The sequence below is a fragment of the Babylonia areolata genome, chromosome 22 (genome assembly GCF_041734735.1).
Source record: "Babylonia areolata isolate BAREFJ2019XMU chromosome 22, ASM4173473v1, whole genome shotgun sequence".
Classification (NCBI taxonomy): domain Eukaryota; kingdom Metazoa; phylum Mollusca; class Gastropoda; order Neogastropoda; family Buccinidae; genus Babylonia; species Babylonia areolata.
In genome coordinates, this window is record NC_134897.1 from 4685744 (window position 1) to 4694940 (window position 9197).

Genomic DNA, 9197 nt, shown 5'->3' on the forward strand with positions numbered 1-9197 from the left:
CGCCTCCGGCGGAATTCCGTCAACCCCTGCTGCCTTGCCACATTTCAGCTGTTCAATGGCCTTGACAGTCTCTTCTAGGGTTGGTAGCTCGTCCAGTTGTAATTTCACTGGCTGTTGTGGGATGCGGAGAATTGCCGAGTCTTGAACCGTGCGGTTGGCGCTGAAGAGGGCCTGGAAATGTTCCGACCACCTGTTCAGGATCGACGTCTTGTCTGTGAAGAGCGCCTGGCCGTCTGCGCTGCGCAAAGGACTCTGGACCTGGTATGAGGGACCGTACACCGCCTTCAAGGCTTCGTATAAGCCCCGGTAGTCACCAGTGTCTGCACAAAGCTGAGCCCTCTCTGCCAGGTTGGTCCACCACCCATTTTGAATCTCACGAAGCTTGCGCTGGAGGTTGCTGCATATGAGCCGGAAGGTTGCTTTCTTCACCGGACAAGACGGTTGTGCAAGGTGAGCCTGGTGGGCTGATCTCTTCTTCGCCAGCAATTCTTGGATCTCCTGTTGTTTTCGTCAAACCAGTCCTTGTTCTTTTTCGACGAGAACCCTAGGACTTCTTCAGAGGACTGCAGGATGGCTGATTTCAGCTGTGCCCATAGTGCTTCTGGAGAGGGGTCTGTGGGGCAACTGGGGTCTTCAAGTTTGTCCTGAAGCTTCGCCTGGAATTCAGCTTTCACTTCAGCTGACTGAAAGTTGCCGACCTGGAATTTCTTCCTAGGAGCTCCTCCTTTCTTTGGTTTGGGCTTGAAGTGGAGCCTGAGCTTGCTGCGGACGAGGCGGTGGTCAGTATGACACTCCGCGCTGGGCATCACTCGGGTGTGTAGGACGTCTCGTACGTCTCTCTGGCGCATCAGGATGTAATCAATGAGGTGCCAATGTTTGGACCGAGGATGCATCCACGTTGTCTTCAGGCTGTCCTTCTGCTGGAAAAATGGTGTTGGTGATGGTAAACTGCTGCTCTGCACAGAACTCGAGAAGAAGGCGCCCATTGTCGTTGCAATTACCAACGCCATGCTTGCCAAGGACTCCTTTCCAGGCTTCTGAATCTTGGCCAACTCTGGCATTGAAGTCGCCAAGGATGATGACCTTGTCGTCAGCAGGGGTGTTCTGAACGAGGTTGCGCAGATCAGTGTAAAACTTGACCTTTTCTGTGGGGTCCGCTTGGAGGGTTGGAGCGTACACGCTGAACAGAGTGGCATGCTGTTTGTTCCGTAGTGGGAGGCGCATGGACATAATTCGGTCTGAGTGTCCTGTTGGCAGGTTTTCAAGCTTGGAGGCAATGGTGCTCCTGACCATAAAGCCTACGCCATAAAGGCGTCTCTCTCGGTCTCTGGCTTGCCTGACCAGTAGAGGGTGTACCCAGCGCCGTGTTCCTGGAGGCTGCCTTTCCCTGCAAAGCGGACTTCGCTGACGGCAGCAATGTCAATGTTCAGTCTCTGAAGTTCGTGTGCGACTAGAGCGGAACGCCTTTCTGGGTGATTGCTGTCTGCAGAGTCACGCATGGTTCGGATGTTCCAGCATGCTACCTTTAGTCCTTTTGCACCTAATTGTGAGGCAGGTGCCGGCCTTTTCTTCTCTATTGTTGTTCGACCGCGTTTGGAGATGCCCGTTGACCGCGGCTAGCCAACTGGGGGGTATGGAGATGAGCATTTGTTTGGACCACCTTTTCTAGGCCCCTCTCCGTGTGGAGCAAGCAGTGCTGTCCCTAGAAAAGGCTGCTTGGTCGTTCAGGGTGCTGCCGAGTGATGCTGTCACCTCCGGGTCAACAATCAGGCGACCAATATCCTGAACCGCCTGCATGCAGGATTGGAACTGCGGCTTCCAGTGACATCTTCCACCTGCCGTTTTCGCCCCTTTCCCATCGCTACAGGGCTTGGAATAGTTGGTGGCGCGGACGTGGACGTGTCCTTCAAGCCTGCGCAATGGAATTTTTAGGTGGAGTGCAGTGTGCGCAGAACTGGCCCCACCCTTTACACCCGTGGTTCATCTGCCATAGCCTAGCAAGCTGGGACGGTGACAGTGAGGTCCTCAGGTCGTAGGTTTTATATCAGACTGTCCTTGTCCTAGCCTCTGGCTCAAAAACCTTCCTCGGAGGCACGGGGGCGCGGCTACTGAAAGTCGGGACATGGCCATGGACCCAGGGTCAATGCATGTCGAGACTGTCCTGCATTCCTTAGCACTTCATGGGTTTTACTTCAGACTTTTCCTTGTCTTAGATGGACTGCCTTCCCGGGCTGTCGAGCTCCATCTGCCCGCATGTGACAGGTAGCACAGGGTTACATGGTACCTGTGGCAGGTAGAGACCTGACCTGACAGCAACCAGGACATATACCACTATAATCTGTAGCACGCCAACGCCAAGTTGGAAACCAACCTTCGGGCCACAGCAATCGAGAGGAGGAAGCGACAAAAGGACCCAAAAGGACAAAAGGACACAACACCCAACCCGGATCTGATATTCCCCTGCAGTCGCTGTGGCAGAGATAGGTCTCAGCAGTCATCAGCGTGCTTTTACTTAACGTGGTTCCACAACCTTTCCCTAAATCTTGGTCTGTGACGTCAAGCCACAGAACACCTATACCGTTACCATGGGCTAATTGTGCCATTGCATACTTATACATGTACCCAAGGCACGCCTAAACCTCACTCTGGTCAATATGACACAGCACTCACACATTTTCCTTGGTCCTATAATACTGTACAGATCCTGGATATATACCATTGTTCATCACTACCTTTACAATTTTGGTTAAATATTGTCATTGACACTGCATGCAAATAATGCTCGGACTCTGAAAGAAACATTTATTTCCGTTACAGAGAGAGACATCACTGCTTAATATGCAGCAAATGTGGAACAAACAGGAAAGAATTTGTGGGAGAATCTGGTGTGGTGGGGAGAGGGAGTGAGTGAGACAAAGAGACACACAAGAGAAAACAAAACAGTCCAGAACAAATGAAATATAAGACATACGTGACGCCAAGATACTGTCCTTGAAAATCAAAACAGACAGAATTATATATATATATATATATATATATATATATATATATATGTGTGTGTGTGTGTGTGTGTGTGTGTCTGTGTGTGTGTGTGTGTGTGTATGTGTGTGTGTGTGTGTGTGTGTGTGTGCGTGTGTGAGTGAATGTGTTCCGGCCAGTGAAGGTCTTATGTGAAGCACTAAAAATAAAGATAAAAATAATAGATTTGAGAACGAAAGATAAAGAAAACAACAACAAAAACACCACCAATAACAAAAAAGAAACAAAAAAGGCAATACCTTTTTTCAGTATATAGCATACACAACTGAGCATTTTGCATCAACACATTTACCCTCAGCATAATGTAACTTCACACATGTTATCCTTCAGGTCCGGGCATACAGCACTGTACATCTCTACCATCAACTTTCAGACCTGGGCATGTAACACTGAACACCTATATCATAACCTTTTAGGTCTGGGAATATAACACTGCACACCTTTACAGTCACCATTCAGGCCAAGGCATATAACATTGTACGCTTATACTGTCATCTTCTATGCCAAGGCATATAACACTGTACGCTTATACTGTACTCTTCTATGCCAAGGCATATAACACTGCACACTTATACTGTCGTCTTCTATGCCAAGGCATATAACACTGCACGCTTATACTGTCATCTTCTATGCCAAGGCATATAACACTGCACACTTATACTGTCATCTTCTATGCCAAGGCATATAACACTGCACACTTATACTGTCATCTTCTATGCCATGGCATATAATACTGCACACTTATACTGTCATCTTCTATGCCATGGCATATAATACTGCATACCTTTACTGTCACCATTCAGGCCAAGGCATATAACACTGCACGCTTATACTGTCATCTTCTATGCCAAGGCATATAACACGGCACACCTTTACTGTCACCTTTCAGGCACAAACATATAACACAGCACACCTTTACTGTCACCTTTCAGGTCCAGACATATAACACAGCACACCTTTACTGTCACCTTTCAGGTCTGGGCATATAACACGGAACACCTTTACTGTCACCTTTCAGGTCCGGGCATTTAACACGGCACACCTTTACTGTCACCTTTCAGGTCTGGGCATATAACACGGCACACCTTTACTGTCACCTTTCAGGTCTGGGCATATAACACTGCACACCTTTACTGTCACCTTTCAGGTCCAGACATATAACACAGCACACCTTTACTGTCACCTTTCAGGTCTGGGCATATAACACGGCACACCTTTACTGTCACCTTTCAGGCCCAGACATATAACACATCACACCTTTACTGTCACCTTTCAGGCCCAGACATATAACACGGCACACCTTTACTGTCACCTTTCAGGCCCAGACATGTAACACAGCACACCTTTACTGTCAACTTTCAGGTCCAGACATATAACACAACACACCTTTACTGTCACCTTTCAGGTCCAGACATATAACATAGCACACCTTTACTGTCACCTTTCAGGTCCAGACATATAACACAGCACACCTTTACTGGCACTTTTCAGGCCCAGACATATAACACAGCACACCTTTACTGTCACCTTTCATGTCCAGACATATAACACGGCACATCTTTACTGTCACCTTTCAGGTCTGGGCATATAACACGGCACACCTTTACTGTCACCTTTCAGGCCCAGACATATAACACGGCACACCTTTACTGTCACCTTTCAGGCCCAGACATATAACACAGCACACCTTTACTGTCACCTTTCAGGTCTGGGCATATAACACAGCACACCTTTACTGTCACCTTTCAGGTCTGGGCATATAAAACGGCACACCTTTACTGTCACCTTTCAGGCCCAGACATATAACACAGCACACCTTTACTGTCACCTTTGAGGTCCAGACATATAAGACAGCACACCATTACTGTCACCTTTCAGGCCTGGGCATATAACACGGCACACCTTTACTGTCACCTTTCAGGTCCGGGCATTTAACACGGCACACCTTTACTGTCACCTTTCAGGTCTGGGCATATAACACGGCACACCTTTACTGTCACCTTTCAGGTCTGGGCATATAACACTGCACACCTTTACTGTCACCTTTCAGGTCCAGACATATAACACAGCACACCTTTAATGTCACCTTTCAGGTCTGGGCATGTAACACAGCACACCTTTACTGTCACCTTTCAGGTCTGGGCATATAACACAGCACACCTTTACTGTCACCTTTCAGGTCCAGACATATAACACAGCACACCTTTACTGTCACTTTTCAGGCCCAGACATATAACACAGCACACCTTTACTGTCACCTTTCAGGTCTGGGCATATAACACGGCACACCTTTACTGTCACCTTTCAGGCCCAGACATATAACACATCACACCTTTACTGTCACCTTTCAGGCCCAGACATATAACATAGCACACCATTACTGGCACTTTTCAGGCCCAGACATGTAACACAGCACACCTTTACTGTCACCTTTCAGGTCCAGACATATAACACAACACACCTTTACTGTCACCTTTCAGGTCCAGACATATCACACAGCACACCTTTACTGTCACCTTTCAGGTCCAGACATATAACACAGCACACCTTTACTGTCACTTTTCAAGCCCAGACATATAACACGGCACACCTTTACTGGCACTTTTCAGGCCCAGACATATAACACAGCACACCTTTACTGTCACCTTTCATGTCCAGACATATAACACGGCACACCTTTACTGTCACCTTTCAGGTCTGGGCATGTAACACGGCACACCTTTACTGTCACCTTTCAGGCCCAGACATATAACACGGCACACCTTTACTGTCACCTTTCAGGCGCAGACATATAACACAGCACACCTTTACTGTCACCTTTCAGGTCTGGGCATATAACACAGCACACCTTTACTGTCACCTTTCAGGTCTGGGCATATAAAACGGCACACCTTTACTGTCACCTTTCAGGCCCAGACATATAACACGGCACACCTTTACTGTCACCTTTCAGGCCCAGACATATAACATAGCACACCTTTGCTGGCACTTTTCAGGCCCAGACATATAACACAGCACACCTTTACTGTCACCTTTCAGGTCTGGGCATATAACACGGCACACCTTTACTGTCACCTTTCAGGCCCAGACATATAACATAGCACACCTTTACTGGCACTTTTCAGGCCCAGACATGTAACACAGCACACCTTTACTGTCAACTTTCAGGTCCAGACATATAACACAGCACACCTTTACTGTCACCTTTCAGGTCCAGACATATAACACAGCACACCTTTACTGTCACCTTTCAGGTCCAGACATATAACACAGCACACCTTTACTGTCACTTTTCAGGCCCAGACATATAACATAGCACACCTTTACTGGCACTTTTCAGGCCCAGACATATAACACAGCACACCTTTACTGTCACCTTTCAGGTCTGGGCATATAACACAGCACACCTTTACTGTCACCTTTCATGTCCAGACATATAACACGGCACACCTTTACTGTCACCTTTCAGGTCTGGGCATATAACACGGCACACCTTTACTGTCACCTTTCAGGCCCAGACATATAACACGGGACACCTTTACTGTCACCTTTCAGGCCCAGACATATAACACAGCACACCTTTACTGTCACCTTTCAGGTCCAGACATATAACACAGCACACCTTTACTGTCACTTTTCAGGCCCAGACATATAACATAGCACACCTTTGCTGGCACTTTTCAGGCCCAGACATATAACACAGCACACCTTTACTGTCACCTTTCAGGTCTGGGCATATAACATGGCACACCTTTACTGTCACCTTTCAGGTCTGAGCATATAACACGGCACAGCTTTACTGTCACCTTTCAGGCCCAGACATATAACAAAGCACACCTTTACTGTCACCTTTCAGGCCCAGACATGTAACACAGCACAACTTTACTGTCACCTTTCAGGTCTGGGCATATAACACTGCACACCTTTACTGTCACCTTTCAGGCCCAGACAGATAACACAGCACACCTTTACTGTCACCTTTCAGGTCCAGACGTATAACACAGCACACCTTTACTGTCACCTTTCAGGTCTGGGCATATAACACGGCACACCTTTACTGTCACCTTTCAGGCCCAGATATGTAACACAGCACACCTTTACTGTCACCTTTCAGGTCTGGGCATATAACACAGCACACCTTTACTGTCACCTTTCAGGTCTGGGCATAAAACACGGCACACCTTTACTGTCACCTTTCAGGCCCAGACATATAACACAGCACACCTTTACTGTCACCTTTCAGGCCCAGACATATAACATAGCACACCTTTACTGGCACTTTTCAGGCCCAGACATATAACATAGCACACCTTTACTGTCACCTTTCAGGTCTGGGCATATAACACGGCAGACCTTTACTGTCACTTTTCAGGCCCAGACATATAACATAGCACACCTTTACTGTCACCTTTCAGGCCCAGACATATAACATAGCACACCTTTACTGTCACTTTTCAAGCCCAGACATGTAACACAGCACACCTTTACTGTCACCTTTCAGGTTCACACATATAACACAGCACACCTTTAATGTCACCTTTCAGGTTTGGGCATATAACACAGCACACCTTTACTGTCACTTTTCAGGTCCAGACATATAACACAGCACACCTTTACTGTCACTTTTCAGGTCCAGACATATAACACAGCACACCTTTAATGTCACCTTTCAGGTCCACACATATAACACAGCACACCTTTACTGTCACCTTTCAGGTCCAGACATATAACACAGCACACCTTTACTGTCACTTTTCAGGCCCAGACATATAACACAGCACACCTTTACTGTCACCTTTCAGGCCCAGACATATAACATAGCACACCTTTGCTGGCACTTTTCAGGCCCAGACATATAACACAGCACACCTTTACTGTCACCTTTCAGGTCCAGACATATAGCATAGCACACCTTTGCTGGCACTTTTCAGGCCCAGACATATAACACAGCACACCTTTACTGTCACTTTTCAGGTCCAGACATATAGCATAGCACACCTTTGCTGGCACTTTTCAGGCCCAGACATATAGCATAGCACACCTTTACTGTCACCTTTGAGGTCTGGGCATATAACACGGCACACCTTTACTGTCACCTTTCAGGCCCAGACATATAACACAGCACACCTTTACTGGCACTTTTCAGGCCCAGACATGTAACACAGCACACCTTTACTGTCACCTTTCAGGTCCAGACATATAGCACACCTTTACTGTCACCTTTCAGGTCTGGGCATATAACACAGCACACCTTTACTGTCACCTTTCAGGTCCAGACGTATAACACAGCACACCTTTACTGTCACCTTTCAGGTCTGGGCATATAACACGGCACACCTTTACTGTCACCTTTCAGGTCTGGGCATATAACACTGCACACCTTTACTGTCACCTTTCAGGCCCAGACATATAACACAGCACACCTTTACTGTCACCTTTCAGGTCCAGACATATAACACAGCACACCTTTACTGTCACCTTTCAGGTCCAGACATATAACACTGCACACCTTTACTGTCACCTTTCAGGTCCAGACATATAACACAGCACACCTTTACTGTCACCTTTCAGGTCCAGACATATAACACTGCACACCTTTACTGTCACCTTTCAGGTCCAGACATATAACACAGCACACCTTTACTGTCACCTTTCAGGTCTGGGCATATAACACGGCACACCTTTACTGTCACCTTTCAGGCCCAGACATATAACACAGGACACCTTTACTGTCACCTTTCCGGCCCAGACATATAACATAGCACACCTTTACTGTCACCTTTCAGGCCCAGACATATAACACTGCACACCTTTACTGTCACATTTCAGGTCTGGGCATATAACACTGCACACCTTTACTGTCACCTTTCAGGTCTGGGCATATAACACTGCACACCTTTACTGTCACCTTTCAGGTCTGGGCATATAACACTGCACACCTTTACCGTCATCTTTCAGGTCTGGGCATATAACTCTGCATTTCTATATCATCAACCTTTAGGTCTGCGTTCGTAACACTGCGCACCAAAACCGCCACTCTTCACGTCTGAGTATATGACAACGCACACTTTGGAAATGTCATCAGCTTTCCGCGTTCACACTTGAAGATAACGTCACATCCTAGGTCTCCAAGGCCAGTATGGTAAGGTGGAGGAATA

General features: G+C 47.2%; 1 protein-coding gene across 4 annotated transcripts in view; it reads right to left on the reverse strand.

Annotated features, from left to right (window-relative positions):
• Window positions 1–9197, reverse strand: part of LOC143296923 (advillin-like) — a 214067-nt gene that overhangs the window by 75805 nt on the left and 129065 nt on the right. The window lies entirely within an intron of this gene.